This window comes from Lethenteron reissneri, chromosome 65, assembly GCF_015708825.2.
Source record: "Lethenteron reissneri isolate LAM-NWPU_2019-01 chromosome 65, ASM1570882v1, whole genome shotgun sequence".
Classification (NCBI taxonomy): Eukaryota; Metazoa; Chordata; class Hyperoartia; order Petromyzontiformes; family Petromyzontidae; genus Lethenteron; species Lethenteron reissneri.
In genome coordinates this window covers 6,320,900-6,336,483 of record NC_083843.1, presented here as the reverse complement: position 1 = coordinate 6,336,483, position 15,584 = coordinate 6,320,900, and the positions used below count along the sequence as shown (strand labels likewise).

At 50.9% G+C, this 15,584-nt stretch overlaps 1 protein-coding gene across 1 annotated transcript in view; it reads right to left on the bottom strand.

Moving 5' to 3' along the window:
- The window catches only part of LOC133359698 (cGMP-dependent protein kinase 1-like), a 329,349-nt gene extending 327,627 nt beyond the window's left edge, over positions 1-1,722 (bottom strand). Inside the window, exon 1 of the mRNA XM_061578215.1 lies at positions 1,637-1,722. The gene's annotated coding sequence lies outside the window, so the exon portion shown is untranslated. The remainder of the gene's footprint in view (positions 1-1,636) is intronic.
- Between the last annotated feature and the right edge of the window lie 13,862 nt (positions 1,723-15,584).

Genomic DNA, 15,584 nt, shown 5'->3' with positions numbered 1-15,584 from the left:
GCACTGCCCAGTATCAGCGTTCTTAACGAGCCTCCTCCACAGAGGCCGATCTTGACACCGCTGGTACCAGTCATTGGCAAGTCCACTCAGCTCCACATCCTCCTGAACTACATTACTCCATCTCTTCTCTAGCCCGTGCCGCGCCCGTTTAGTCCCCTCTATCCGGTCGAACAAAAGCCGTCTAGGCATGCGGTGGCTGGGCATGCGGGCTACATGATCCAGCCAAAGCAGCCTTGCCTGCCGGAGGAGCTCACCGATGGGACTATGTCCAGATTTTCAAGGATTTATGAGCTCCTCACACAATCCAGCCTCCAGGTTAAACCCAAGATGGATCACAGGCAGGGTTAGCCTGGATGTCTCTCACTAGCGCAGACGTTCCATTCGAGGGGGTCCACGTTTCGCAATGCATAGAGAAGAGAGGGCATGACCGTGGCCGAGAAGACCCGAAGCTTTGTGTGGAGTGACAGACCAGGTAGCTTCCACACAGTGGCGTTACGCAGCCTACGAGAAGATAATGCCGCCCGACTGATTCTGAGTGAGATCTCACACTCAAAGATTATCCGTATAGCATCAACAGACCTGTTCGGACAAGTGCTGTTAGCGAGTATCACCTATGAAGGCCGGCACGGCACACGAGGGGGTGGGTGGCCAGCACCACGCCCGGCCGCCTTTTTCCCCCCAGTGGCGATGTTTAGTGCACACCGCACCGGGTACTCATTTCAGGCTGATTCGACCTAGGGGAGGCCCAGGACCGGTTCAGTAATACACACACATATAGACACACACACACAGACTCACACACACAGAGACTTATAGACTCACACACAAACTCGCATACATACAAACACACACACAGACTCACAGACATACACACATATACAGACTAACACACACAGACTCACAGGCGCACACAGACTCACACACCTAAAGACTCACACACACAGACTCGCATACACAGACTCACACACATATACACAGCCACACAGACACACACACTCATAGACTCACACACACACAGAGACTCATAGACTCATACACAAACACACACATATACACAGACTCATAGACTCACACACAAACACACATACAGACTCACATACAGACACACACATAGACTCATACACAGACTCACACACACACAGAGACTCATAGACTCACACACAAACACACACATACGGACTTGCATACATACAAACACAAACACAGACTCACAGACATACACACATATACAGACTGACACACACAGACTCACAGGCGCACACAGACTCACACACCTAAAAACTCACATACACAGACTCGCATACACAGACTCACACATATATACACAGCTACACAGACACACACACACACTCATAGACTCACATACAGACACACATAGACTCATACACAGACTCACACACAAACACACACATACAGACTCACACATTGACTCATACACAGACTCACAGACATACACATTTACAGACTCACATCCACACACACAGACACATAGAGACACACACACAGAGACTCATAGACTCACACACAAACACACACATACAGACTCACATACAGACACACACATAGACTCATAGACTCAGATAGAGACTCACATCCACACACACAGACACATAGAGACTCACACACTCGCCCTCACCTCTACGATCAAAGCAGAGTGGCATCCGGAGCTACTCACACGGCGAGTCTGAGAGGGCGGAGAGGGGGGGGAACAGAGAGAGAGAGAGGGTGTGGGAGAGAGGGAGGGAGGCAGGTGATGGTGAGGGGAGGAGAGAGAACAGGGGGGGGGGAAGTGGGAATAGAGGGCGGAGAGGGGGGGAACAGATAGAGAGAGAGAGGGGGTGTGGAAGAGAGGGAGGGAGGCAGGTGATGGTGAGGGGAGGAGAGAGAACAGGGGGGGGAGAAGTGGGAAGAGAGGGGGGAGAGAGAGGATAGAGAGAGAGAAAAAAAGAGAGTGGGTAGAGAGAGGGATGGGGTTAGGAGAGCAAAGCGTGAAATCTTTCATTTAAAAAGGAGGAGGGGGGTGAGTTTACATGAAGCAAAGCATGAAAAAAAAACGAAATGATGAACGAAGCAAAGTGCCGACTACACCGAGCATCTTCTTGTTTCCTCTGATCGTACAAAAAAAGAGACACGTGGTGGTGCATCTGCCAGTCATCTCAGTCAGTCAACCCATGGCACCTGCTGGGTCTGTCCCGTGACCTCCTCCTCCTGCACCTAGCCTGGCGCGGCAGTCAATCCATGACACCAGCAAAGTGCCGCCTACACCGAGCATCTTCTTGTTTCCTCTGATCGTAAAAAAGAAAAAAGACACAGGGGGGGAGGAGAGAGAGGGGAATAGCAGGCATGAGGGTGTGTGTGGCTGTGGGGAGCGGTGGCGCATCGGTTAGCTCCGCTGTCCTACGCACCCGGCAGACTGGAGTTCGACTCCCGCTCACGGCCACCAACATCAGTGACGATTATCTGAACGACTCCTGGGCCACCCCTAGGTCGACTTAGCCTCAAATGAGTGCCTGGTGCGGTGTGTAGCAAGCATCGTTTGCCACAGCGCCGGCCTTCATAGGTGCTCGCTAACAGCACTTTCAAAAAAAGTCTGTAAAAGCTACACGGGGGATATTTGTTTGTGTTGGCACAGTGGGGGACACAGGTGGTGCATCTGCCACTCATCTCAGTCAGTCAACCCATTGGCACCTGCTGGGTCTGTCCCATGACCTCCTCGTGCACCTAGCCTGGCACAGCAGTCAACCCATTTGCACCTGCTGGGTCTGTTGCCTGACCTCCTCCTGCACCTAGTCTGGCACAGCAGTCAACCAATTGGCACTTGGGTCTGTCACGTGACCGCCTCCTGCACCTAGCCTGGCACAGCAGTATGACCCATGGCACCTGCTGGGTCTGTCCCGTGACCTCCTCCTGCCAGCAGCGAGCCTTCGACACTTCACGTGACCTCGGAGTGCACCTAGCCTGGCACAAGCACCGTGGTGACGTCACTCAACGGCTGTTGTTGTCACGTGGAATATCCCAGCACACACACTCAGACAAAGACAAAGGTCCCCCTGTAGCCTTTGAGAGGCTGTTGGGGCAAGTGTAGTTAGCGAATAGCTCCTTTGAGCAGTGCGGCCGCCTTTGTCTCCCCATACTCCCTCACTCACCCACTCACTCACTCACCCACTCACTCAGTCTAACACTCACTCACCCACCCACTCTAACACTCACCACTCACTCTAACACTCACTCACCCACTCACTCACCTGCCTCACTCACTCTAACACTCCCTCACTGTACCACTCACCCACTCACTCAGTCTAACACTCACCCACTCACTCTACCACTCACTCTAACACTCACTCACCCACGCACTCACTCTAACACTCTCTCATTCACTCTAACACTCACTCTAACACTCACCCACTCTAACACTCCCTTACTCATTCTAACACTCATCCACTCACTCTAACACTCCTTCACTCCCTCACTCTAACACTCACTCCCTCACCATCCCTCCCCCTCCCTCTCATCCCCATTGTTGGAGGCTGCCATAAGTGGCGATCACGTGGGGAGCAGAAACGACCCGACTCTAAATTTACCCACAGCACATTAACTCCCCCCCCCCATCTCTCCCCCCCCATCTCCCCCCCACCCCATCTCTCCTCCCTCTCCATCTCTCCATCGCCCCCCCCATCTCTCCCCCCCCCCACCCATGTACCCCCCCCCCCTCTCTCACACTCTCTGTCCCACCCGCTCTCCCAAAAATATCCACCTCTCTTCCTCGCCTCCGTGTATCCCACCCCCCCCGCCCCCTCTCTCTCCCTTTAATCTCTCTCCGGCCCCCTCCAATTTATGTATCTCTCTCCCTCTCCTCACACGAATTAGAGGGCACGTCGGGCAGAGTCGTCATCAGCACCACATCGATCTCCATCCAGCAGGAGATAGACCACGGTGGTGACGGTGACTCCACTGTCTCTCTGCCTCTCTCTCTCTCTATTTCTCTTCCACTCACTCTGCCTCATCTATAATCAGATATGATAATACCCGACGATTCATTATGTCACGTATCACACGCTAATTATTTGATAACAAATCCAAAGACCCCCCGTGTAGCCTCCAGCGGACTGTTGGGGCAAGTTGCTGTTCGGAGCGAGTGGCAGCAGCGCTAATGAAGGCTACCGGCACTGTGGCACACCAGGGGTGGGTGGCCAGCACCACGCCCGGCCGCCTTTGTCTCCCCAGTGGCGATGCCCACTACACACCGCTGCACCATGTACTCAATTGAGGCTGAGTCGACCTAGGAGACGCCCGGGACCGGTTCAGATAATCGTCACAGTAGCCAGGGTTCATAGCTGATCGCGCCACCGCTCCCCACCACGGCGCTTGTACCAGGCTAGGTGCACCTTGAGGCCACGTGAAACGCCGAATGCTCGCTGTTGCAGGATGAGAAGGTCACGGGACAGACCCTGCAGGTGCCATGGGTTGACCGACTGAGATGCCTGGCAGATGCACCACCTGTGCCCCCCACTATGCCAACACAACGACAAAGATCCCCCGTGTAGCCTTAACAGAATGTTGGGGAAAGTGCTGTTAGCGAACACCTATGAAGGCCGGCACTGTGGCACACGAGGGGGTGGGTGGCCAGCATCATGCCCGGCCGCCTTTGTCTCCCCCAATGGCGATTACACATGCACACTCTATTACTCACCCATCCACCGAGCCACTCACCCACCCACTCACTCACTCACCCACCCACTCACCCACCCACTCATTAATTCATCCACCCACCCAGCCACTCGTTTACTCACCCACCCACTCCTCCACCCACGCACCCACTCATTCCCTCACCCACCTACTCACTCACCCACCCAACCACACACTCACTCACCCAGCCACTCACCCACTAACTCACCCACTCACTCCGCCAACCATTCACCCACTCACCAATTCACTCACCTATCCACCTATTCACTAAACCACCCACTCACCAATTCACTCACCTACCCACCCACTCACTCACCCAACCACTCACTTACCCACCTACCCACTCACTCACCCACCTACCCACCCACTCACTCACCGACCCACCCACTCACTCACACCTACGCACTTACCCACCCAACCAGCCACTAATTTACTCACCCACTCACTCTCCCACCCACTCATTTACGTACCCAATCACCCAACCACCTACCTACCCACCTACCTGCCCACCCACCCAATCACCCACTTACCAACCCACTCACTCACTTACTCACCCACTCACTCACTCACCCACCCACTCACTCACCCACTCAGCCACCCACCCACTCACTCACCCACTCACCCACCCATCCACCTACCCACCCACCTGCCCACCGACCCAATCACCCACCTACCAATCCACTCACTCACTCACCTACCTACTCACACACCCACCCACTCACTCACTTACTCGCTCACCACCCACCCACCACCCACTCACTCACGCACTCACCCAGTTATCCACCCACTCACTCACCCACCTACCCACCCACTCATCCACCCACCTACCCACTCACTCACCCACCTACCCACCCACCCATCCACTCATCCACCCTCCCTCTGTGTTCTCAGCATCACAGCGGCCGAGGCGGTTATGGGAGCTAATGAGCGTAACCATGGCGACCGGGAGGGGGTCACCCCCCCTCCCTCCTCTCCCTCCCCTATATTGCAATCCCATAGAGACACCAGCACCACTAGCAGCAGAAGCAGCAGCAGCAGCAGCAAGATCATCAACATCTTTGACCACGGCCATTATGAACCAACCAGACCAACAATGTGCGTGTCTGTTCGTCTGTATGTTGAACTTATTTTGTCGCTCACAACGCCTTCCCCAACAGTCTGTTAAGACAATACGCACCGTACGTTGCCAAACAGTGCTCATCTGTGAGTATCTGTAGGTCTTAATGGGTGTCTCTGTGGGTCTCTATGGGTTTTGGGTGTCTGTGGGTCTCTGTAGGTCTCTGTTGGTGTCTCTGTGGGTCTCTATGGGTCTGGGTGTCTGTGGGTCTCTGTAGGTCTCTGTTGGTGTCTCTGTGGGTCTCTATGGGTCTGGGTGTCTGTGGGTCTCTGTAGGTCTCTGTTGGTGTCTCTGTGGGTCTCTATGGGTCTGGGTGTCTGTGGGTCTCTGTAGATCTCTGTTGGTGTCTCTGTGGGTCTCTATGGGTCTGGGTGTCTGTGGGTCTCTGTAGGTCTCTATTGGTGTTTCTGTGGGTCTCTATGGGTCTGGGTGTCTGTGGGTCTCTGTAGGTCTCTATTGATGTCTCTGTGGGTCTCTATGGGTCTGGGTGTCTTTGGGTCTCTGTAGGTCTCTATTGGTGTCTCTGTAGGTCTCTATGGGTTTGGATGTCTGTGGGTCTCTGTAGGTCTCTGTTGATGTCTCTGTGGGTCTCTATGGGTCTGGGTGTCTGTGGGTCTCTGTAGATCTCTGTTGGTGTCTCTGTGGGTCTCTATGGGTCTGGGTGTCTGTGGGTCTCTGTAGGTCTCTATTGATGTCTCTGTGGGTCTCTATGGGTCTGGGTGTCTGTGGGTCTCTGTAGGTCTCTGTTGGTGTCTCTGTGGGTCTCTATGGGTCTGGATGTCTGTGGGTCTCTGTAGGTCTCTGTTGGTGTCTCTGTGGGTCTCTATTGGTCTGGGTGTCTGTGGGTATCTGTAGGTCTCTGTTGGTGTCTCTGTGGGTCTCTATTGGTCTGGGTGTCTGTGGGTCTCTGTAGGTCTCTGTTGGTGTCTCTGTGGGTCTCTATGGGTCTGGGTGTCTGTGGGTATCTGTAGGTCTCTATTGATGTCTCTGTGAGTCTCTATGGGTCTGGGTGTCTGTGGGTCTCTGTAGATCTCTGTTGGTGTCTCTGTGGGTCTCTATGGGTCTGGGTGTCTGTGGGTCTCTGTAGGTCTCTATTGATGTCTCTGTGGGTCTCTATGGGTCTGGGTGTCTGTGGGTCTCTGTAGGTCTCTGTTGGTGTCTCTGTGGGTCTCTATGGGTCTGGATGTCTGTGGGTCTCTGTAGGTCTCTGTTGGTGTCTCTGTGGGTCTCTATGGGTCTGGGTGTCTGTGGGTATATGTGTATGTAGGCTGAACTTATTTCGCACCGTACGCAACCAACCATGATAATCGGTGGTGAGGTGGGTAGGACACGGGGTGATGTTCTCGAAGGGCCCAAAGAGAGCTCTGTGCATCTGTGAGTGAGGGGGGAGGAGGCTCCTGAAGGACGCTGCGACTAGGCAGTGCCAGGCTAGGTGCACGTTGAGGCTACTGGGCAGTTGGAGGCAGTCGCCCGCCAGCTGGAGCGAAGGGCAGAAAAGAGACGCTCACAACAACGAGCGGAGTGCCGGGCGGATAAAACGCAGCAAGTTGGCATAGGATGGGGCCAGCAGCCTGGGCATCTTCCACGCTCTGGTGGGAGCCCAGGTGTGGCTGGAGTTCCGCCATGCGCGGCTGACCCACGCCGTGCCGGCCTTCAAGGAGCAGTGGGTACTGGAGGAGGCCGTGTGCTCGGTGGCAGAAGAAGGAGGGCTCTGCATGCAGATATGAGCTACCCGTCGGAGGCCGTAGGACTGCGAGAAGGGCTGGGTGCAGATGCAGCACTTGTCGTAAAAAAAATATATAATAATAAAATATTACAAATTTTACATAGAAAACATAGGGGGAACATAGACATGGAGTAGGGAGAGAGGGGGTAGAGAGAGGGGGGGTAGAGAGAGGGAAGGGGTAAGGAGAGCAGAGCGTGAAATCTTTCATTTAAAAAGGGGGGGGGGGTTTACATAAAGCAAAGCATTAAAAAAAAGAAAAAAAAGAATTGATGAACGAAGCAAAGTGCCGACTACACCGAGTATCTTCTTGTTTCCTCTGATCGTAAAACAAAAAAACACGTGGTGGTGCATCTGCCAGTCATCTCAGTCAGTCAACCCCATGGCACCTGCAGGGTCTGTCCCGTCCGTAGCTTCCTCCTGCACCTAGCCTGGCACAGCAGTCAACCCCATGGAACCTGCAGGGCCTGTCCCGTGACGTCCTCCTCCTGCACCTAGCCTGGCACAGCAGTCAATCCATGACACCAGCAGGGTCTGTCCCGTGACCTCCTCCTCCTGAACCGAGCCTGGCATAGCAGTCGACCCATGGCACCTGCAGGGTCTGTCCCGTGACCTCCTCCTGCACCTAATCTGGCACAGCAGTCAACTTATGGCACCTGCAGGGTCTGTCCCGTGACCTCCTGCCAGCAGCGAGCATTCGACACTTCATGTGGCCTCAAGGTGCACCTAGCCTGGCGCAGGCGTCCTGGTGACCTCACCGCCACTTAGTTGCCAACGGCTGTTGTTGTTGCTGCTGGGGAGCGGTGGCGCAGTGGTTAGCGCATTGGTTAGTGCTACTAACCCGGTGCTACCCGAGTTTGATTCACGCTCACGACTGTCATAAATGTGACCACAGCGACTATCTGAACCCCATGATGATGATTATGGCTTAACATCATCATGGGGCACCACGGTGGCTAGGAGATGTTAACTACCTCGCCTGATGTACAGGAGGTTGTAGGTTCCATCCCGACCCTGACGATGCCTGCTGCTGTATATTTGGAGTCTGCGTCTCTCTCTCTCTTTCTCATCATCACGGTGGCTAGGAGATGTTAACTACCTCGCCTGGTGTACAGGAAGTCGTGGGTTCGATCCCGACCCTGACGAGGCCTATTGCTGTATATTTGGTGTCTGCGTCTCTCTCTCTCTCATCATAATCACGGTGGCTAGGAGATGTTAACTATCTCGCCTGGTGTGTAGGAGGTCGTGGGTTCGATCCCGACCCTGACGATGCCTGCTGCTGTGTATTTGGAGTTTCCGTCTCTCTCTCTCACTCACTCTCCCCGTGGCCGCTTGGATGTTTTTGTCCCGGTCCTCCTGTTTTTCTCCTCCACATTTAGAATCATCCACGGCGTTTAGAACCCTTGGCTGCTACACGCGTGATGATGATGATGGACAATTCGTTGAGCTGCCATTATTTGTGGTGGCCAGATCGCTTCTGACAAAGAAATGCGTTGCTCAGTGGGGCCTTGCCTCGGTAAAAAATATTTATTAAAAATTCAATAGTAATATGGAAATTTGTAGCAGCAGCAAATTACTCCAACGCCTGATGTTGATTCTAAATGGGGAGGAGAAACCCCAAATATACAGCAGCAGGCATCGTCAGGGTCGGGATCGAACCCACGACCTCCTGCACGCCAGGCGAGATAGTTAACATCTCTGTTTGACCACCAACATCAGCACCACCGCCTCTTTGTAAACATTCACATCCGCTGGCTGCTGCTAGTAGGAAACTCCACTTGCCCCAAACATCCCACGTGGGCTACCCGGGGGAGCTTTGCCTGTATCCTTGTTAACGACCACACGATGCACTCACGCATCATTAAATATTCACCCCCCCACTCCCCCCCAAAGACAAATATCCCCCGTATAGCCTTCAGCAGACTGTTGGGGCAAGTGTTGTCAAGTAGCGAGTAGCACTCACTTACTCACCTACCCACTCACTCTAGATTTGAAGCCACTCACACACTCACTCACCCACCAACCCACTCACCGACCCACTCACCCACTCATTCACTCACCCACTCATTCATCCACGCACGCACCCACTCATCCGCCCATTCACTCACTCACCAACCCACTCATCCACCCACCCACTCATTCACTCATTCATTCACTCACTCACTCACCCACCCACTCACCCACTCACTCACCCACTCACCGACCCACCCACTCACCCACCCACTCATTCACTCACCTACTCACTCACCCACCCACCTACTCACTCACCCACCCACCCACTCACCGACCCACCCACTCACTCACCCACTCACCCACTCACTCACTCATCAAATCACTCACTCACCATCCCTCTACAAAGACAAAGATCTCCCGTATAGCCTTCAGCAGACTATATGGGCAAGCATTGTTATTAGCGAGTAGCAGCGCCTATGAAGGGGGTGGGTGGCCAGCACAACGCCCGGCCGCCTTTTTTCTCCCTCCAGTAGCGATGTTTCCTACACACAGCCCCAGGCACCCATTCGAGGCTGAGTCGACCTAGGGGGAACAGGCCTAGGTGGTGTAGGCAGTGGCCGTGAGGGGTGAATGGAACCCGGTTCGTCGGGTTTGCAGCGCAGCACCGCGCTAACCGCTGCGCCACCGCTCCCGTAGCGCGCATCATAAAATATTCACCACCAACCCACCAACCCACCCTCATGGGTCGTTCCGTTCGTGTTGGTACAGAAACCCCCCATTGTGAGAACGTAAACTTCAAAAAATATTAATTTTAGCAGGTGGGGGCTGTCCATAAATGACGTCACGCACCTAGTGGGGGGGGGTCAGACATTTGTGACGATGTGTGACGAGGGGGGGGGGTGAGAAATGTGACGTTACATCAAAATGAGCAACTTTAAATAAATATAGACAACACGTTCTACTTAATTAAATGGACTTTTTAATAAATATTTTCTCCTACAACATCAGAGTGCAGCGCCGCATTAAATACGCACTACAATGACAAGAGTTTAAAGCGATTTGAAGCATGTTTATTTTTTTGGGGGGGGGGTGGGGGGCAGAGCTTTGTGACGTCTGATGGCCTTAATCTAAGTTGTCTTGTGGTTGTTGTTGTTGTTGTTGCTGTTTGACTTGCATCCCACTGAGATTTTTGCACGCAGCGTTGGTGTGTAACGGTGTTTTTTCTGCAATATTTTGCTGTCTTTTCTTGGATTTTCTGTTTGCACTTAGTCACATAGTCACTTTAAGATGTTTCTTGTTCATGTTTTTGTTTGTTGCGGTTGCACCCGATTCAAGAGCTGAATGGCTCACAGGGCTATACCTAATACATGAACTTGAACTTGACGTCATATTTGAGGGGGGGGTCTGACTTTTTGTGACGATGGGGGTGGAGAAACCTTTTTGGAAAGAATCAAGTTGCCGCATGCACCACTCGCGCACGGCACGTGTTGGTGGACATTGTTTGAACATCTACAATACACCGCCTGTTTGATTGCCAGAAAGGGTGAAACCTATCATATTCTTAGGTTTTTTTCGGTAAAGTCACGTGGGTAAAACACTAAAATTAATAAAAGTAAAATAAAATAAAAATAAAAATCATTTCATTTTATTTTATTTTAATTCATTTTAATAAAAGTAAAATAAAATAAAAATAAAAATCATTTTATTTTATTTTACTTTTATTAATTTTAATAAAAGTAAAATAAAATAAAAATCATTGTATTTTATTTTACTTTTATTAATTTTAGTGTTTTACCTACGTGACTTTACCGAAAAAACCTAAGAATATGAATCCTTGCAGTCACGAAAGCTTCAAATCTAGAATGAAACCTATCATTTGTTATACTCGTTGGTTCTTTCGGTAAAGTCACGTAGATATAAAATAAATAAAAATACTAAATACAAAAAAAATACAAAAGAAAAGAAAAAAAGAAAAACCACTATGGATTATTGCAGTCACGAAAACTTCAGATCTATTTTAATGTTTTTCATACTTTGATACTGCCAAAAAGGGTCCCATTTAGCATCTGCTCACCCCGAGCTAAAAATGCCCTGATAATTGCAATGTCCTTGTACTCTTCGACTTTTGGCGTGCTCTGCTCTGGCACTGGTAGTGACACGAGGCCCTAATGAAGGCTGTCTCTGGTGTAGACCAATCAGATTCAAAGGCAATGTACTACCAAAGCAATGTGTTCGTTTGCATGTTCACCACAAAGTGGCGCGTTTGTGTGCTTAATGCTTTTTGCTCTTTGGTTTTTATCGGTAAAGGGATAGTCTTGCTGTGACGGTGCCACCTGAAGACGGAAGCTTGTGTTGCCTCCGAAACGTCGTGATTTGAGTTGTTTTTTTATTTAATTGTTTTCACCTAAGTGACTTTACCGACGAAACACCAGAGTATGAATTCTTGCAGTCACGAAAACTTAAAATCTAGACTTAATGCAGTGACTTGGAATTCCTTGCGAAAAGGTGTTCCAGGTTTGGCGTTTGAACATCTTGACACGACTCCTGTTTTATTTCCAGAAAGGAGTTTCTGAATAAGTAATATTTTAAAAATAACTTTTTTGAAAACACGCTTTAATGGAAAGTACCGTACGAGTAATGGAAGAACTCCACGACTCCAGGAAGTGGTCCCGAAGCTTGCCACAACGTAAGGGACCAGTGGCCAATTACAGCCAACGTCAGTTGAGCGTGGACAATTAGAGCCAACCGAAACATAACATATAAAAAATAATGTTTAAAAATATGTTTTTAATGTTTTATGATAGAATATAGTATTGTCATCAGTAAGACATAAGTATACCAAGTTTGCAGTTGATACTACATTGGGAAGTGGGTAAAAATTGAGTTACAATAATTGAGGATACAACAACGACAACAACAACAGAGTGAAAACTTAATTTGGAACTTTCGTGACTGCAGGAATTATTCTTTGGTTCTTTCGGTAAAGTCACGTATAAAGATAAAATAATAAATTAAATGAAATACTAGCATACGACGTTTCGATTGCAACACAAGCAATCATCATCAGGTATAAATTAAATAGAAACACAAATCTAGTATACTTAGAAATGTAATGTCATACAACAGAGAGTCGGATAACATAACAGTCAACACCCTACCTGGTTGATTACGTTCTTCCTGAGAATGCTAAATTTAAGAGAGAGATTAAACACAGAACCAGAAACATAGACAGACATATAAGCAGACAGATATCTGTCTGCCTATATGTCTGTCTATGTATACTAGATTTGTGTTTCTATTTAATTTATACCTGATGATGATTGCTTGTATTGCAATCGAAACGTCGTATGCTAGTATTTAATTTAATTTATTATTTTATCTTTATACGTCACTTTACCGAAAGAACCAAAGAACAACAGAGTGAGTTAATAAAATCGTGTAAAAAGGAGTTTCTGATAAAGAGCCGCATGTCCATCACAAATGACAGCAGCTCACGACGTGGAGATTCAGAGCAGCAGACCAATTCTCTCTAAACTCGTAAGAGACATCGATTCTAAATGTGGAGGGAGAAAAAAACGGAGGACCCGGGGAAAAAAATCCACGCAGTGACCACCACGGGGAGAGAGAGACGCAGAATCCAAATATACAGCAGCAGGCATCGTCAGGGGTGGGTTTGAACCCACGACCTCCTGCACACCAGGCGAGGTAGTTAACATCTCCTAGCCACCGTGATTATGATGAGAGAGAAACGCAGACTCCAAATATACAGCAGCAGCAGGCATCGTCAGGGTCGGGTTTGAACCCACGACCTCCTGCACACCAGGCGAGGTAGTCAACATCTCCTTGTCACCGTGATGATGATGAGAGAGAGAGACGCAGACTTCAAATATACAGCAGCAGCAGGCATCGTCAGGGTCGGGTTTGAACCCACGACCTCCTGCATAATAGGCGAGGTAGTCAACATCTCCTAGCCACCGTGGTGATGATGAGAGAGAGAGAGACGCAGACTCCAAATATACAGCAGCAGCAGCAGGCATCGTCAGGGTCGGGATTGAACCCACGACCTCCTGCACTCCAGGCGAGGGAGTTAACATCTCCTAGCCGACCATGAGTGAATGGGTGAGCAAGTGGGTGAGTGAGTGAGTGAGTGAATGAGTGGGTGGGTGAGTGAGTGAATGGGTGAGTGACTGAGTAAGTGACTGGGTGAGTGACTGAGTGACTGTGTGAGTGAATGAGTGAGTGGGTGGGCGAGTGGGTGGGTGAGTGAATGAGTGGGTGGGTGAGTGAGTGGGTGAGTGAGTGAATGAGTGGGTGGGTGAGTGAGTGAATGAGTGAGTGAGTGAGTGAGTGAATGAGTGAGTGGGTGAGTGAGTGAATGAGTGAGTGGGTGAGTGAATGAGTGAGTGACTGTGTGAGTGAATGAGTGAGTGGGTGAGCGAGTGGGTGAGTGAGTGAATGAGTGGGTGGGTGAGTGAGTGAATAGGTGAGTGACTGAGTGAGTGAATGAGTGAGTGGGTGAGCGAGTGGGTGAGTGAGTGAATGAGTGAGTGGGTGAGTGACTGAGTGAGTGACTGTGTGAGTGAATGAGTGAGTGGGTGAGCGAGTGGGTGAGTGAATGAGTGGGTAGGTGGGTGAGTGAGTGAATAGGTGAGTGACTGAGTGAGTGAATGGGTGAGTGAATGAGTGAGTGACTGAGTGAGTGAATGAGTGAGTGGGTGAGTGAGTGAATGGGTGAGTGACTGAGTAAGTGACTGAGTGAGTGAATGAGTGAGTGGGTGAGTAAGTGAATGGGTGAGTGACTGAGTGAGTGACTGCGTGAGTGAATGAGTGAGTGGGCGAGCGAGTGCTACTCGCTACTAACAGCACTTTCTCCACCCCCCCCAGGCTACACGGGGGATCTTTATCTTTGCATGACCCCAGGATCCTCAGGACCTCGGTGTGTCTCTGACACGGCCATGATGAGCCAACTCTACGTGGCCATTATGGAACCCCCTCCAGCCGCCCCCCGTATTAAATATCTCGGGCGGATCGATGGAGAACGACGGAGGAGGAGGTCATGAGAGAGATGGTGGTGGTGGGGGGGTAAGGCAGGAGGGAGGGAGATGATATCACTTACAGAGCCATTAGCCAACGAGAGAGAATGTGGATGGGTGTGTGTACAGGAGGGACGTGTGGGTGAGTGTGTGCGCGTGTGTGGAGCGGTAGTGTAGCACCCGAGCTCACGGCCAACACCGGTGGCGATTATCTGAACCGGTCTTGAGCCTGCCCTAGGTGGACTCAGCCTCAAATGAGTACTTGGTGGTGCTGTGTGTAGTAAACATCGCCACTGGGAAAGACAAAGGCGGCCGGGCGTGGTGTTGGCCACCCACCCCCTCGTGCGCCGTGCCGGCCTTCATAGGTGCTGCTCGCTAACAGCACTTGCCCCTACAGTCTGTTGCAAGGTATAGGGGGGGGGGAGGTCTTTGTTATTTTGTGTGTGGGTATGGGGAGCGGTGGTGTAGTGGTTAGCGCGCTGCACTGCCAATCCGGTGACGGACCAGAGTTTGATTCCCGGCTCACGGTGGCCAACCCCGTCAGTGACGATTATCTGAACCGGTCCCTGGGACTCCCCGAGGTCGACTCAGCCTCAAATGCGTGCCCGGTGCGGTGCGTAGTAAAAATCTCCACTGGGGAGACAAAGGCGGCCGGGCTTGGTGCTGGCCACCCACCCCCTCGTGTGCCACAGTGCCGGTAGCCTTCATAGGTGCTGCTGCTCCTCGCTACTCACAGCCACTTGCCCCAACAGTCTGTTACAGGCTATACGAATAATCTTTGTATGAGACACACAGACTCACACAGACACATAGGAGGGCCGTAGACTCACACAGACTCATATAGGGACTCACAGACACACACAGACTCACAAAGTGACACACACAGTCATATAAGGTCACATAGACTCACATAGACACACACAGACTCACAAAATGACACACACAGTCATATAAGGTCACATAGACTCACACAGAGACACACAGACTCACATAGGGACTCACAGACACACACAGACTCACAAAGTGACACACAAACTCATATAAGGTCACATAGACTCACATAGACACACAT